Here is a 17,623-nt window from a genome sequence, read left to right as displayed (position 1 = left end):
GACTCACGGATCATGCCTGTTACTGCCTCCAGTTTGTGTTGCGATTTAAGGTGGTGTATTGATTGCTTCCTTCAGGGAGATCAGGATATATCCTCGTTATCCTGACAGAAAATGAAAGAGTTTCACGTTATTCAGTAAATTTTGGGGGCTCTCAAGATCCTGATTTTCACTTATACCAATCAAACTTTTTTAATGAGTTGCCAGTTAACATTTCTGCAAAACAAAACAGGCTGTTCATGCACTGGCTTTGCCATCTAAAGAGGTTTTATGAGCTGCTGTTTTCCCAGCTGCAGCATACGAAAGCATTCACAGATGCTAACCAAATGGCCTAAGTTGATGACATTTTATTGCCTAATTGATGTTTTTAAGAGCACTTTCCTGATATATTTCTCCTCTTTTTGTTTTATCACTGCGCTTGTGTTTGATTTCTTTGTATTTGCTGAATAGGAATTAACAAGTAAAGGACAACATTTCAAAACTCGAAAATAGTCATCAGCATAAATTAAGGAGGATTGTTCTGACAAATTGCTACCTGAAGTGCTACTGCTCCTCACAGTGGTGTTTCAAAGTCTTCTTTGCCTTTTCTTTCACTATCGGATGTAAGAGAAAAAATTGTGTCTTCTAGAACTTGTTCCTTTTGTGACAGTCAGCACTTCCAAGGTTTCTGTTGTCAGGATCAGGAAACTGGTAACTGGCAAGTAATTGCTCCACAGCACACGCTTGTTTTCAGCAAGCATTTTAAAAAAGTGGCTTTGGCCATAGTGTAATTCAGCTACTGTTCAGTAGTTCACCAGTTTCTGGATGATCAATCTATATTATTGTTTGTCACACAGTTTACGCGTGAGTTACTCAGAATCCTGAGGACTTTACAAAGATGCCCTAGAAGCCATGTGCAGATATATTTCAGGTTTCGGAGCAGAGCTAGGCTTGGCTAATTCTGGCTTAAGCACTGGCGGGATCAGGCATCAAGTTGCGACACTGGTATGAAAATGAATCTCAGGTTTCAGCTGGGCCAGGTCATTATTTCATTCCCTCTGTGGAGCTGGACTCATCTAAGCCAGGATATGCCTGTGATAGGTTGTCCTTGGCTAGCCACCAGGTGCTCACCAAGCCACTCTATCCCCCTCTCTCCTCAGCAGGGCAGGGGGAAAATATAAGATGGAAAACTCACGGGTCTAGGTAAAGGCAGTTTAATGAATAAAAGCAAAGCCTGCACTCAGGAGAGCAAAAAGATCTATTCTTTACTTCCCACTAGGAGGCAATGTCCAGCCACTTCCTGGGAAGCATGGCCCCAGTATGCGTAGAGGTTGCTTTAGGAGATAAACAAACACCTTAATACTGAATGCCACCGCTCCCCTCCTTTATTGCTGGGGACGACATCATATGGTATGAAATATGCCTTTTTGTGAGTTGGGGTCAGTTGTCCTAGCTGTGTCACCTCTCAACTTCTTGCCCACCCCCAGCCCACTGGCCCTTGAGTCTGGTGTTGGAGTGAAAGCTCTGATGCTGTGTGAGCGCTGGGTCAGCCCTAGCCCAAACACTGGAGAGGTATCAACAACTTCTAGCTAGAAGTACAAAGCACAGCTCTATGTGGACTACAGTGGGGAATGTTAACTCTGTCCCAGCCAGACCACATACAATGCCACAACTTTTGGGTGGCCTCTGTGTCCTTTTTGTAAACAGGTAATCTAGATCCAGAAGAAACACGATCGATAATTACATAGGGTAATTACACCCTGATGTCTCCCACCCTCTCTCTGCTTTTTTGGTGTTTGAAGTTAGTAACTCTGACTATTGTGTGCGTTTTGTTTCATAAAAGCTTTCAAGATTTCAAGATTTTGCACAAAAATAAAGCATGGAAATATACCAAGAAAAAACAAAGCTGTTAAAATATAAAGGAACTGAGTATACATAGAACAGAAAAGCCCAAGTAACAGAAAAAATCTGTTAAACTGGAGGATGCAATGCCAACAGTCAAATAATTGATCACAGCCATTTACCTTTATGGAAGAGGCCTCGTTTGTGATGGTATTGATTGAGCAGTATGTCCTGTTTTCCTGAAATCCTTCGAGCCAAATTGAGAGAAAGGACTGCACAGTAACGTATTCCCATCCATGAGATCCTTGAGGAAACCACCTATCTTACCAGGAGGCATAAGCATCCACTCACTGTATGTCAATCCCCAGAAGAAAGTCTTTGCTAAGTAGATGTTTCTCTTCTGAGTGGGTTTTTTGGTTTTTGGTTTTTGTTTGGTTTTTGGGGTTTTTTTGTTTTTTCAGTTAGTGCCTTATCTCTGGGTCCTCAAAAAGAATGCATTAGGGCAGTTGTAAAGTGACAGCCAGTGTTAGAGAAGCAAACTGGAAGACATTCAAAAGAGTATATTAACGGTCAGAAGAAATCAAAGCCTTTAACCCTAGGGCTACAAGTGTCTGCTTGTGAAGGCATTCTTAAAGTTGTCTAGTTATCCTAGACTATAAAAGCACTCAGTTGTTGCTGACAACACGGTTTATTTCTGAAAACAATGTCTCCACTCTAGTCAAGTCTCAGACTAACAGGTCAGAATTAAACCAACTGAGGGCATCAGAGAATATGAAGAAAAAAATGGAAGCAGGTGCAAAAAGAAGCTACTACAGGTACATGGATGATATGTGCTTATTCTGGGGCACTGTAATAGTGCACTCTGGGGGGTTAAGCAGAGTAGGAAGGACACCTGATAGGTACACAAGCAGTAAGTGCAGTAGTGCAGATGGGAGCCGGGATGGCACCATTCTGTTCTGCGAAGTCAAACTGCTTTCGTCTCTTTAGTTTTTGTCCACCAGGTGTCATCTGAGAAGCACCTGAGAGCTGCTAAAGCCGTAGCTTTTGTATTCTGGAAACTAACACCAAGCTTTTACTGTCTATAGGTAACATAACATGCACTTAGCCCTTTGTCTGTCTCTGTCCCTCTTTACAGGATGATCTGATGCGGCCCCATACTGGTGCTATCAGCTCCCCTTCATTTGATGAAGACAGAGAGTGCTCATCAGTTCTCCCAGTGAGACCTGTCCTGGAGTGCTAGCTGACCTGACAGCCTGGACACACAAGAGTTTATTGCTCTACAGCTACAGCTCATTGTCAGTGTCCCCCAGTACCTTCTCCTGCCAGTGCCTAACTTTCCACAGAAGACGAGGAGCTCCAGACTAGACAGCGGCAGTATACAGGACTTTGCATGTGGCGTGATTTCAAGGAATGGTAGCTTGGCTTTCATGTGTTGTTCTGTGTAGAAGGCATCTCCAAATAAACTAAAAGCACAAGGTACAGAAGAGGCCTGGAGTCAGTAGCTGGTTTCACTAAGTGTTTGTAGGATAGTGTAGATGGTAGAAATAATAAAAAAAAAATCAAAACCTGCATTCATAATGTCCACAGAAATATCTGCTGATCTAAATTACCATTTCCCTTTCTTTCCTTTCTGTAAAACACACCCTATATCTTTCAAGAAAATAAATCTTTATCTGAGCCCTGATTGAAGTCTGGATTTCACACTGAAAGTGCAATGGAAGATCAAAAGCAAAATGAAAAAAACTGAACAAATCCATGTGATTAAACCAAGGGTCCCAAATGTACAGGAGCATGTAACTGGAGTGTTCTTTACTCTCTCCTGATTTGTAACTGTGTAAATGACAACTGAATCTGATATCTTAAAACTGATTCTATTCTTTCCTTTTTTCCCTCCAATTCTTTCCTTCTTTTTTCCATTCTCTAGAATTTCCTTATATATTTTCACGTCATCTCCCATTCTTGGCTCTTCTGTAATTCTCTCCTTGTTCATCTCCCTTTCGTGTTATAAAATGAAAATGTTTCTCACAACTGTACTTGGAACAAACAAACAAAAAGAGATAGCAGGCGTGCCAGGAAAACACAAATGTTTCTTGCTGTGTTACTTAATCTTCAGAGGTTTTCTTAAAATGATTCTGAATGTGATGAAGGTGATAGTTCTAAGTTCAAGTCCCAGTCTTCCTAAATACCTTCCTTCTTAGATCTGGCAAGCAGAGGACAGAAATGTGCTCTGGCAAAGTTACAGAAAGTTTGAGGCTTGGCCAAACCTCAACACAGCAAAAAGCTGAATACTGCCCCTGGTACACGTTTGTATATTCAATCAACAAGCTTAGCAGCTGCTTGTGATTGAAACTGGCACACAGCACTGACAGCATCAGTTACACTGGGGCTTCAAGACCTCAGCAGATGTCTCTGCCACTTCTTTGTCATTGTGAGTTTTTTATCAGCTCCTATGCTACTTTTCTATAACTAGTTATTAATGCAGTCAAGTGTGATGAACTTTTTTATGACCTTTCACTGGCTTTTTCTATGTCTTCTGCAAAAAACTGACTGCATACTTAGGACTGTCAGGAGCTCTTCTTCCTCCTATCATCACATCAAGGCCAAAAGTCTACTAACTCAAGACACTCTCAGCAGCACTCAAAAAACTTCATATAAGTCAGAGGCAGATAAATGAGAATGCTTTACCAACATAATGAAGGTTCTCTAGGGAAGTGTGCCTGGCAGAAAAGAGAGGCTTTTCTAGGTGGATGAGAAAAATGGCTGGCTGGCCTGTGCTAGGAGCAAGTGCGAGGATATTTGTGCATGAAAGAAAAATTGCCATACACAAAAAAAGAGAATCACTTGGTCTGTCACAACTGCATGGCCTGGCATTGCTATAACTGGAATTGTTTAAGACTTTTGGCACTGATTTTATGATGGGCACATTAAAGCTCTGAATTTTTATGATTACTTTTCTTCTTTCCAGTTCTAGTCCCTACAGTTAAGTGAATAAATTAGTAATCAGAATTAAATTTTTAATCAGAATTAAAAAGCTACATTTTAGAATGTTGTACTTTTATTTGTAATCACTGTAAGTCCCTATGCTTAAGCAGCTAACTGAGCATGTGTGTAACTTGGGGCTGTAACTGGACAACCAGTACAGCAACACATGTATGTCAATCACAGTCACAATTTTCACCTCCATTATTCTGGATATATGTTTGAAAGATGCAAGACACACTCACTGCTAGTTAACCTTTGTAGTTTAAAAAGAGAAAACATAAAGCAAAAGTCCATTTACAGCAAAAAGTAATGTTGCCCAAATTCAGATTGAAAAATAAACTTGCAATGGTGACAATTACTATTTTCATGGCCAACTTAAAGCTACCTCAGTTTCACAGATTATTGCAGATTTCAGTAGTACTCTTGCAATCAAAATGATCAGTTGGCTAGCAGGTTTTATTCATATTCACTGAGTATTCTTTGAGCAACACCGCTTTATCAAAGAGAAACACCTTCCAGCCCATATTAAACATTGCCGCTAATTTCACACCTGGCCTCAGAATGGTTTACTGTGAAACATGACAGTGTTTCTATGCAAGAATATACCTGTCTGTGCCAATATTAGGTCAAATAAGTGCTTGGGGAAAAGATGCAGTAAATTTTTGTGGGTGTATGATAGGATCTTGGTACTGTTTTAGAGGAAAGGATATGGTGAAGACCCTCAGCACATAGTCCTGTTCCCTTGATCTTTCACGGTATCTCTCATGTGGAGTATACAGTCACAAAGTTGTGTGATGCTGGGATAAGTACTTCTGGTTTTTGTTCTGACCAAACATTTGCCCCAGTGGTAGAAATGTAGCTGTGTGAACAAGTTGACACAAACACCATGTGTGTCTTAACTTGATGCTTTTTGCTGAGGTTTTGGACAGGTTTTTCAGGCTTGTAGCACTGTCTTCAGGTTTTAGGACTTCTTGTGGTCAGGTCTCAAACACAAATACTATACAGAAGCAACATTCACAAGCAGTGGGAAAGGAAACAGAGAGCTCAGGAGGCTGTAAAGCTCTTTGTTTACGCTGCTGTCTTCACTTTCTGTTTTCCTGGATTTTAAAGCAATACTTAGAGCCAGAAGAGCCCCAGCGGAAAATCTTTAGAAGCAGGAACAGATGAGACAACAGGGCAAGAAGAAACTAACAGTTACATACGCAGGGACTGATAGCCTGCATACCACTCCCTCAAAACTGTGCCTGTAGCAATACCTTTTGGCCTCCAGTAACATCAATCTTGTGGTTCCCAGCATAGCTGCAGGAAGCTGGGGCTGTGATGGGAACCTGAAAAATACTCTCTGTAGTTCATTCACAGATGTGTTTGAAGACCCTAATTCCTTATATATTTGGCCAACAAGAAGTGACAAGGATTTTTTTTTTCTTGGATTGCTACTAGTGCATAACTACCTTAGAAGCATCAGCATGGCCATTATTGGTTTCTGCCTGCAGTAGGTAGAAATGAGGAAAGGTTTGAAATGAGCCAAAAGTGAAAATGAATCAGAGGAACAGTAGCAGTACTCTTCTGTTGAAAGCCTTCCATGTCAGGCAAGTGTTGTGCTGGCAGGGATTGAAAATGCTATAATCAGTAAGTATCCCAAGGTCATACCAGGATCAGTAATTAGATTATGTTCTTAAATTTGTTATTTTTTCCTATTTGGATTTTTTGCTTTTCTTGGGATACTGGATTTTTGTCCCTTTCAAAGTAAAAAATTAAAGCAGAGTGCTTTTGATTAGTCCCTGCCTGTGGGCAGAACAGCAAAATACCAAGCTGTTATTTTCAGAGGAAGGGAAGGGGCTATCAGGATGTATGAAACACAGTCACTTGCATGTTGGTGAAGAATTTTTTTACATGCGTAATATGATATCAAATATGCAAGGTGCTGGAGATGGCTGGAGTGGAATAGCTCACGATGGAGTCACAGTGATGCAGTGGGCCTGGAACAGTGACAGGGATTCAGAGGATGTCACTTCTGGCTCCAGCACAGCTGCTCAGAGGACCTGAGACAAGTCACAAAGGCACTGCCCGTCCCTACACTAGAACATGCACTCTGGTGTATAGTGCTTGGGGAGCTTGTGTGGACGGCGCTGTGGCATTGCCATGCACCATAAGAGTGACAGTGCTGAGAATTGCACATCAGCATTCAGTTGCTGTCACATCTGCATTTTTGCTTGTCCTGCTGTTAGCCACACCTGTAAAATATATGATTCAGAAAAAAAACCCCATGCAAGCATATGTAGAGTGTGTGTAGTATCCTGTCCTTGGTAGCTAACATGGATTGCAAGCCTGCAGGTCACAGCAGCCCTTAGATAAACCACTGAAAAGTTTGGCTGAAATAAAACACATTGTGGGGGCACAACAGAGAAAGTGAGATATTTTTGCTTTCCCCTCACAATCAAGCTCTTGTACCAGGCTGAGACATGCTTCAGGCAATTGATAAGGAAATGCAGGAAGTCGTAAAATGAGCTTTTTCCCTTAGTGAAGTAAGTAAGGGTAATGCTGCTTATTACACCTGTGAGAGGAAATAGCCTGCCATACATACTTTTGGAAGATGAGAGGCATGAAGAAGGTGAGAGGCCTGGCTATATGTTACAGAGTTCTCTGGAAGGTTGGGGAAAAATATGTAGCGCAGTATATTGCCTAATTCCAGAATAATACAAACGGGTGGGACTATTAGTGGGGGAATTTTCAAGGATAATTCATCAGCAGACAGCCCAGGATAATTAGGTGGTTTTAGCTGTATATGGGCATGGACCAAAATCTAAAGGTCAAGGTGAGATTACAGGTGGTTTAAATGCTGGTAAGAGTCATATACTCTCAAAGCCAGCTGCCAAACCATTGTGTGATGGTGCAGGCTGTTCCTTAGTACTGCTGATAATAACAGGTTTCCACTTTTTTCTGTGTTTCCCATGGGTGCTAGTCACAGGCACCATCCACTTCCTGTATAAATATTCACAGGACACTTCTGAACTTCACTCAGATGGGTAATCCCTGGAGCTGAGGCAGCACAAAAGATTCCTTAGAGACACTTTTGCACCTGCCACTCTCCTGCGTGCCTTCTGGCTGAGTGGTCACTTCAGTACTCACAGGACCAGGAACCCACAATGAGCTGTAGGATGACAGGGCTTTTCTCTTGTTAAAAGGCATGTGTTGGTAAAGGATGGAGACGCGCTGTCAATGCCCTATAAATAAACCAGTGGTAGTTACTACCCAAACAAAACAAAATACAGATTGACAGCCTTTACAGATATTGATCTGAATCTATCTTGAGAGAGGTATTAAGCCCCTGAGTATATAATAGTACATTTGGCAGCACATTCTAGATTGGTACATGATAAATCTGGAAAACATCCCTCAAGCTCAACATTCTCCTTGGGACTGGTACGCTGTCTCTCTTCCGTTCTTCCCCTTCTGGCACTTTTTAAGAGCTATTCCCATTAATTATGTTTTCTTTTAGGGAGAGCAAATTCCTGCAAATCAGATTACACTATCAGGATGTGCCACCGTATTGAGAACCTTTAGTATCCCAGTTGTATCCTATGGCACTGAGGATAATCAATGTTTATGACAAGGTACTATGAGTTGTCTAATCCCTGCTATGCATAAGAGGAATTGTCCTTTTTTTTTGACTAGACTTCTGCTGACCTTTTGGTATTTTTGTTTGTTTGCTTGCTGGTGTTTTTCTGTCACAGCAACACGCTGAGCACTCAAAGGAGTGTACCACTTGCTAGGAGCTGGGGATAACTCATGGCACATGAGCATGTGATTTGGCACACTGACTCTCTGACAATGCTGGCACTCTGACAATGCATAGATCCTGCTATGCCTTAAGGCCACTTTGTGTCTTCTCCCGAAGCCAGCTAAAAGGACCCAGAAGGATTTTCCCAATGCAGCCGTGTCCCAAGTAGCAAAGAGCTGACATGGTGTCTCTTCCATTTCCCCAGCTGTGAGCTCAGGGCACACAGCTGGGGGAGAAGCTTGTTTGGAGGTGTAGGAGGCCACACACCTAGAAACAACTGAGTCTGACGGGGATCTGGCTTGACGAGTTACACCCATGGGGAACATAATCTACCTACAAACCAGCAAGCGTGGTTTTGCATTTCATCCTGCCCTCAGTCTCTTTTTGGGTGCTATCCATGTGATGCGAGCATCTGACTGCCAGGTTATTTTTCACATCACAGTTGCTGCTGTCATGTTTGCACTAGTACAGGTTCCTGCAAGGGTAAAGGGACAGGCACAGTGGTGTGTCTACAGCCATGAAGTCAAAACAAAATGCTGGGCCTTTCAAATCTTGCTCTTACTGTCATGTCACAACTTAGAAATAGCCAGATGAAAAGTGACCAAAATGTATTTTAATCCTTTCATTTCATACAGATTTTACATAGCTTTGCTTTCATCAGATGAGATTTTACTTGGGTGGATGAACCAGCAGATACTGACCGTGCCCTACCACCATTTCCTGTGGGAAATAGGAGCTGCTTGATGGCCGCAGAGACACCCATCCAGACTGAGCTTGTACCTGTCTGCTGTGTCTTGTCACATGCAGTCTCCATCAGAATTAAATCCTAGTCCAAGTGCCATATCCCATAACCAGGTAAGTGCATAGATAACTTGAAGTGGTTGAGTAGGTCCTCCAGAAAACGAATATTTGTGGGCTCACATTCCAAAGTACTCAGGAATATGTTACACAGTCTCCATCCCAGCACTGATTACTAGCCTCAAGGCACATTCTTATGGAAACCTGCTGATACGTATGCATGTTCTGTTTTTAAACTCCTGAAAATAAGCTTAGCTACTATTCCCTAACAGCTCTGTCTTTTCTCTCTTTATTGTACAATATCAAGGTGCTTTCCTTATATTACTATGTCTGATGTGCCAGAAAGATTGAAATAATCTCTATAAAGATCCCAGAGGAGCAAGGTAAGAAAAAGAAAGGTAACTGCTTGGGTCAAGATCAGCAATTAGAGGAAAGAAGAGCAGCAAGGTCATCTGTAGATGCTTGTGTAACCCCAGTGCAGCTCCTGGGACCTAACACACAGGAACTAATCCAAACCAATATCATCAAGTTCTTCCAAATGCTTTTTATTCATAGCACCAACATTTTGGAGGTTTCAATCACAGTGTGCTTGTTAGTGAGTCAGGCTATACTTCGCAATACTCACTTCTTCCGAGACAGCATCCAGCTGACCAAAAAGATGTTGCATAAAAGACAGCATCTGCAGGTAAATGTGATACAAATTTGTACTGGATGGCCGAACCCCAGCCCTGTGTTATAACTGCCTTATGTGACGCTCGCAGCACAGGGTGTTCTAAGCATTCCTCCTCATGTGTGGAAAGCTTTCTGTGGGAAGCACCTGAGATAGCAGCTGCTGTCAGAGCTCACCAAAAAGCTTCAAACCTACCTGTTTTCTGTCAATAAATGCTGTTTTGTCTCATGCTCCAGTCCTGCAGACATTTTCATTCTGACAGTCTGCGCATGAACTGACTGGGAGGCATGAATGCTGTCTGTGCAGTTTCCACGTGCTGTCCTGGGACAACCCTGCACACAGCTGGTGCAGCGATGTGACAGCTGAGTGCCCAGAGACGGATGCCCTGAATGTTCAGACATATTTTCTCTACAAGATTGTGAAAGTAGGCACAAAGCACTCAAAAAATGGACTGTTAAACTGCCCTTTTTGTCAGGTTTTTGCACCAAACTCTCGGTATTTATCTAGAGTTTTAGAGTGTGCCCTTCCTCCCAGTATCTGTGTGTGCACCTATATCATGGAAGTAACGTCTGTCTTTGCAAACCTATGTGTGAATTATAGACATTTCAGTGTGTTACATTATTTTATAGAACTGTCCTGCTACTGAAAGTAAGACATAAGTAAATTCAAATACCTTTTATTATAGTTATTAAGAGCTAAGTAAAATTTTATACTGCACTTGAAATATTCCCTGCTTACTCACAAAATGGAGACAACACCCACTGAGTCTCAGATATGCCATGCCATGCCATGCCATGCAAAGAGTGTATGAGAGTCAAAATTCTTTTTCTTAAACAACTAATATCTTTATCCAGTACAGAAATACATTTTTAAAGTGGGTTTGGGCATATTGCCATTCACAAATCCTTTCAAAGGCTGTGGCAATCTGGAGCTAAATCATAGATGTCATTTCTACCCAAACCTGAACCATGGAGGGTACAACCAACTCAGGCTCTTTTGTTCCAAAGCCAGATGCTCTGCATTTAAACTGAAGTAGATGTTCCCCTGATTATAAAGACTAGTAATGGCAATACTGATAAATTTCCCTGCATTTGCACCAGCAAATTTAGTGACTATAATTAAAAGCTGGTTTAAAGTAGTTAATGTTACATTTTCATTTGAAATGACTGAGCAAGAGCCAGTTGTCTAAAAGCCAGAGATGGATCAGTATTACAGATTTTGTGCATTGCTTGCAGAACTGCTCCAGAACACTGTGCACTCCAAAAGTATTCATGACATTGCCATAAACCAGCCAGCAAGAATTCTTGGTGCATATGGAATTAGGAGGCTTAACTGCTGTTACTTTCATAATTGCCTAAATTATTAGCAGACCAGAGCATAACGGTGTTTATGTTTTGAAAAAAGTACAATCAAACATAAAGATGAATGTGAAAAAATAAAGCTGAGAAACCTCCTAGCTCTCTTTGGGAAAATAAAAATAAGAAGTAATCTAATATTGACAGAAATTCATAATCTAATGTTGAATTGGACCAATAGATTGCATTTTCACCTTATGAAAGTTTTATGCACAATCCAGAAATGTACAGGCCTCTAACTCTTGCTGATATCAGCAAAAGTTTGATTTCTAAATATATTTTAAAGTTCTGTCTGTGTAAAAGTAGGAGTGTAACACCTGGATTAGTCCAGTGTGAATCAGGAAGAGCAACATTAAATTCTGCTGTCCAAGGCATCTCATTAGTCTTGAGGGCATTATAATTTTCTTGGCTTTTGTCAACATATTAAATGTCTTCCAGAAACTTCTCTTAAAGATGGATGTTAGCACACTTAGTTTTTTTTCCACAGTATATAGACAAAATCAATGTGGCACTATAATGTCTGCTCTAAAATACATCAAATATCACAATGCTTGAGCAGCAGCTCAGATTATCTAAAAGGACCTCTGTTTTCTAGTTTTCATTTTTTTTTTTTACTGCTGCAGTTTTAAAATACACTAAAATAAATGTAAATATACACTGAAATGTTAAATGCATTAAATGAGTCAACAACAGAAGTTACTGTCCCAGCAGGACAATGATATTAGGGTCATGTTAGGCAGTTCATAAGAGAGGACAAGACTTGCCCTCTGCTCTTGCATGTGGCAAAGCCCTTGGTGGTAATGAATGAGCTTCGGAGGGGCTAGCTGAGAGGGATGACCACCATGAGCAGAGTGCTCACCATTGCCTGGAAGCTCATGCCAGGGCAAATACAAAAGTTTCCCCCAGAGTCTGCTGAAGTGCTGCAGTGTGAGGGTTGTAGTGAGAATCTGTGCTTGGGATGGTGACCACCTGGAGACACATGACTGGCCCCCTGCGAGGCCCAAAATAGCTACCAAAGCTGATGAATGGACTGCAGACGTGTGAAGTACATGTGCTTACCAGGTATCCCCTTAGAGACCAATACATCTAGCAGATGTTTGCAGAAAAGGACTCCATTGTTGTCCTCTGCATCGTGGAACTTCTGCTATGAATGGCATCTTTTTAATACAACTTATTGATCTCTTTAACATAAGAAGATTTAGCTTTTATTTTACCATCTGGTGCCTTTTAAGTTTTGTTTTTCTGGGAAATACTGCTCTCCAAATGGGTGAACTTGTCAATACCCTCATATACTTCCAATACATCGTTTTGTGGGTACAAAATAATAAAAGTAGTCAAGTGTGTAGTTATAATAGGAATTCTTTAAATTAGACCCTGTTCAAATTATCCTTGATCGTTCAGAGGATCTTTGCTGATGAGACGTTTTCAGATCTCCTCAGCTGGGCAAACAAGGAGAAAGACAGATGCCAGCAGTTTTAGCTCAATGCTTTTCCTCTTACTTTTGTCTGCACTGCAGCAGTGAGCAGAGATGCTAGCAAAGATGGGATCCCTACTTGTTAGAGCTGGTCTACACTGCAAGTCTTGCCAGGAGGAGGATGCATTTCGTGCACAGAATGGACTCTGATTTAATCAACACCTTTTTCTGGCTGATGCTGTCCTGTCAACTTTTACAAAGTTGGTCTGGTAGCAACGGGTTAGCAGTCATATAATTAAGGGCTCTGCTACCTACAGCAGTGCAGCTGCAGCAGGATGTGTCTCAGGCAAGCACAGATCTGCCAGAAATCCTATTTACAGATTCAGCTGCTGCAGCCTGAGGTGTTACACTAACTAACTTCTCAGGTTAATTTAGAGCTAGTTTAATACTAGCTGTGTAAGGGAGAGACTGCAGCCCCAAAGAGAGCTGATAATTACAGGCAGATGCAGTGTCAATGAGACCAAAAAAAGAGTCATGGCTATTCAAGTGCTTCCTCAAATGTTGTTGCACAGGTGAATATATCAGGAAGGCCTGATCCAACACCCTCTGGGCTCTGTGATGGCTGTTTTGTGGCTTTACTGCAACAGATTCTTTGACACAAGTAATAGGTGGAAAGTGTTTACAAAACATGACTTTGACAAATAATAACATAACCACAATAACAACAACATCCCTTCCTTTTCATAACAGGCTTGTCCTTATACAGTTGTGGTTTCAGTGCTGGGTACAGATACCTCTGATTTTGCATCTTCTGTGCAAATAAATTCATGGGACCTTTTTGGAAGTATGTGCCTGAGCTTTAGACATGCTGATACAAAGACTAAGGCTGAGCAAAAACTCGGATTTGTAAAGCAATTTGAAATGAAAAATATTTGCCAATGCAAATGTATATTGGTATGGTAATTTATTTCATTATTTTGCATATTACTTTTTCTCATTAGAAAATTTCACTTTCTTTGTTGTAGAAAGTCTGTAGATTTCCCATTTCTCAGAATAAGAGAAGACAACATAAAAATAAATGAAGTTTTCCTTTAGATACTTAGACCTAAATGCGAAGCAGCATATTGTTCTGTCCTGTTCCTAATGGGAAGACACTTTAAAATTAATCTGAAAATACTTGCCAATTATTTTGCAGTTGCTGAGAGTGTAACTGCATTGAGATTTCAGTCTTGCAACATTTCTAAGGGCTGACTGTTGACGTTTCTTTAAAAGGGCATTTTCATTATACAAGCCTACAGTGCTACAGAAAAAAATCTCACCTGTTACAGCTCTCTGTGAAGTTCCAGACTCTGGTGAAATGTCTCTGAGAATGAAGGGTGACCAACTTAAGACTTACTTTAAAAAAGAAGACGTACAGACTGTGTTTCCCGTATACCTTTAATACCCTTTCCAGTGTAAATACAGGGAAAGTACTGTCCACTGCAGGAAAAAGTCAAAGAGAAAGAAAGAAGTCATCAGTTCTGAAATTTCATGGTCCTAAAGTTGTAAATGTGTGCTGCCTGTTTACTGTGCCCAGAGATTTCGACTAGGTAGCTGACAGAGGTCTGGTAGCACACAGCTTACCTCTGAGAGCCCCACAGATGGTCCCTGTGAGAGGAAGTTTGTAGGTACTGCCCTGAAGTCTAGCCTGTATATGTTCTGAAGAGGCTTACAGCTCTGCCAAGAACATGGGCTTATCCAGAGTGGCTACATATTTACTCATCACTAGATGTATTTGTTTTGTACAGAAAAAGAAAATAATCGAAAACTAGTTTTCCAACAAAAGAAACATCCCCAGCTAATGAGGAAACCATGGAAACTTGCCACAAGATAAAATCCTAAGTACATATTTACTGTTTAGATTTAAGTATGTGTTTTCCTACATTTCCACCTAGAAAAGGACTTTTTCTAATACAGTGTAGAAGTTGCTGAGTATGGCCTGGACCACATTGGAAAGCAGATGGCAGAAGAAAAAAAAAAAACATTTAGGAGACTCACAGGAGGGATCTTGCAGTAACCCATGCACCACAGAACTGTTGACTTTGACAGTAAAAAAACATGCGTTGAATGTGTTAAAACAGAGCAGCCAAGGAAAGCCAACGAGGGGTGAATGTGTGTGTGCAAACATGTGTTACACATTCTGTCAGTGTCAGTTCCTTTTTCATGGGGAGCCAGTTTTGTACTGATTTTTTCCAACATCTGTTATTTATGTGGTATTGCTATCATTATGTGGCATTATTATTATTAATGTGATATCACTATTATTAATGTGGTATTGTTATTATGATGGTATTATTATTATTATTATTACAGGTTATTATTGCAACATCTGATATTTAGTAAACCATAGATACATTTGTGGTTTAAGACGGGCACACATACAGCTAATCCTTCCCAGAAGTGGGCTCCAGAGTGAGCTGGACCACTGGTGTGCTCCCTGCAGACCTGCTACTCTAAGTTTCCTTCTCTGAAGCCAAAACAGGGGTCACCATCTGGTCCAGATGAAGATATTCTTGACCAGATTCCTGATTTTGTTTACATCACATATGCATTCCTTATTTAGACATATAAAAGGTGGGACAGAAGAAAGTCCTGTGTCTGTGAGGTGGAAAAATGAAGTACCATCACACTACGAAGCTCAGCTTTGCAGAAAACGAGCTTTGCACAAGTACAGACATATGTTTATCAGATAGAGTATGCATTGGCAAGCACCATTGCCCAATTTACTTTGCTTTGATCATATCACATTGTTTGCCAAGCTTATCTAGTGTGTGAAGCAAGCAGTTAACATAAAGTGTTGCCTGAGCAGAAAATGAACTTTAGTCAAATATCAGGGAACACAAACAAGTTACTGGACTTGTTCATATCAGCTTAAAGTAAAATAAATTATTTAGCTTTTATTTTTCTGTGGGGATCTGACACAGCCCACACCAAACACAAATTATGAGGTAGGTCTTTTGTTTAACCCTCAAATAATTGCAAACACGGACATAAATCAAGAAAAAACCATAAACTTCAGATACTCACACTGCAGTGACTAAGCAATCTGTATTTGAAAATTTAACAAAAGTTGCTGTTGGAAAGAAGGGTAGCAGTGTGAATGAAACAGGCTTGTACGGGGTTTTTTGAGCAGTTAAAAGTTACAGGTCAGTTTGACTTTGGACCAGCACTGTCTTACTGCATTTGATTCCATTTGATTTAGTTGACTATGATTTACTCTTCAGCTGTTCTCCATTGGAAATGGATGCATTTGTAGAAGTGAATATATGACTTGGGTGACATATTACAACATGTATTTTTTTTTTTTTTTACTTTATCATAGAATCATAGACGGGTTTGGTTTGGAAGGGACCCTAGAGATCATTGAGTTCCACCCCCCCTGCCATGGGCAGGGACACCTCCCACTAGACCAGGTTGCCAAAGGCTCATCCAGCCTGGCCTTGAACACCTCCAGGGATGGGGCATCCACAACTTCCCTGGGCAACTGGTTCCAGTGCCTCACCATCGTCACAGTAAAAAATTCTTACTAATATCCAATCTAAATCTACCCTCGTTCAGCTTAAAACTATTACTCCTCATCCTGTCACTACACTCTCTGATCAAGGGTCCCTCCCCAGCTTTTCTGTAGGCCCCCTTCAGGTATTGGAAGGCCGCTGTAAGGTCTCCCTGGAGCCTTCTCTTCTCCAGGATGAACAACCCCAACTCTCTCAGCCTGTCCTAACAGGGGACGTGCTCCAGTCCTCTGATATCTTCATGGCCCTTCTCTGGACTCGCTCCAACAGACCTGCAACATTGCTAGGTCATGTTCAGCTTCTCATCAACCAGCACCCCCAAGTCCTTCTCTTCAGGGCTGCTCTCAATCCGTTCTCCTCCCAGCTTGTATTTGTGGTTGGGGTTGCCCCAACCCATGTGCAGGACCTTGCACTTGGCCTTGTTGAACTTCATGAAGTTCACACAGGCCCACTTCTCAAGCCTGTCCAGGTCCCTCTGTATGGCATCCCTTCCCTCCAGTGTGTCAACTGAACCACACAGCTTGGTGTCATTGGCAAAACTGCTGAGGGTGCACTCAGTCCCACTATCCATTTCTCTGTCCTGAGGCGGAGCTCCATGCACTGCAGCTGGTCATTGATATGGTGAGAGACACCCCCTCCTCATCTCCCCTCCCTGTCCTTCCTAAAGAGCCTGTATCCCTCCATTCCACCATTCCAATCGTAAGAACCATCCCACCATGTCTCCATTGTGCCAATGAGGTCATAGCTCTGCAGGCATGCGCAGGTGTCTAGCATCTTTTGTTTGTTCCCCATGCTATGTCCCTTTGCACAGGGACACTTAAGGTGGCCAGATAAAGCTGATTTACTCTCTGGAACTCCTTTGTGCTGCTCTGCAGGTACTCTGCTGCTGACCTGTGGTCCTTCCCCAGGCTCTGGACATCTATTGCTGGCATCAAACTGTTAGGAGTAGAATGGATGGAGGTTCTTTTCTCCCAGAAACTTTAGTTTAAAGCCCTCTTCACCAGGTTGGCAAGCCTGTGACCAAAGATGCTCTTCCTCTTCTCCAACAGATGGACCCCATAAGCTCCCAGTAGACCAGGTTTCTCAAAGCAAGTCCCATGGTCTAAGCAGCCGAACCCCTGGCTGTGGCACCATTCCTGTAACCATTTGATGACTCACCAGATTCAATTGGCCCATACAAACCCCTTCCTTTTGACCAGGAGGATCAACAAAAAAACTACCTAGACTCTGGAGTCCATTACCACCTCTGCTAAA

Source organism: Pterocles gutturalis, unplaced genomic scaffold, assembly GCF_000699245.1.
Source record: "Pterocles gutturalis isolate BGI_N339 unplaced genomic scaffold, ASM69924v1 scaffold2483, whole genome shotgun sequence".
NCBI lineage: Eukaryota > Metazoa > Chordata > Aves > Pterocliformes > Pteroclidae > Pterocles > Pterocles gutturalis.
The sequence above is the reverse complement of the archived record's forward strand: the minus strand, read 5'-3'. Positions refer to the sequence as shown.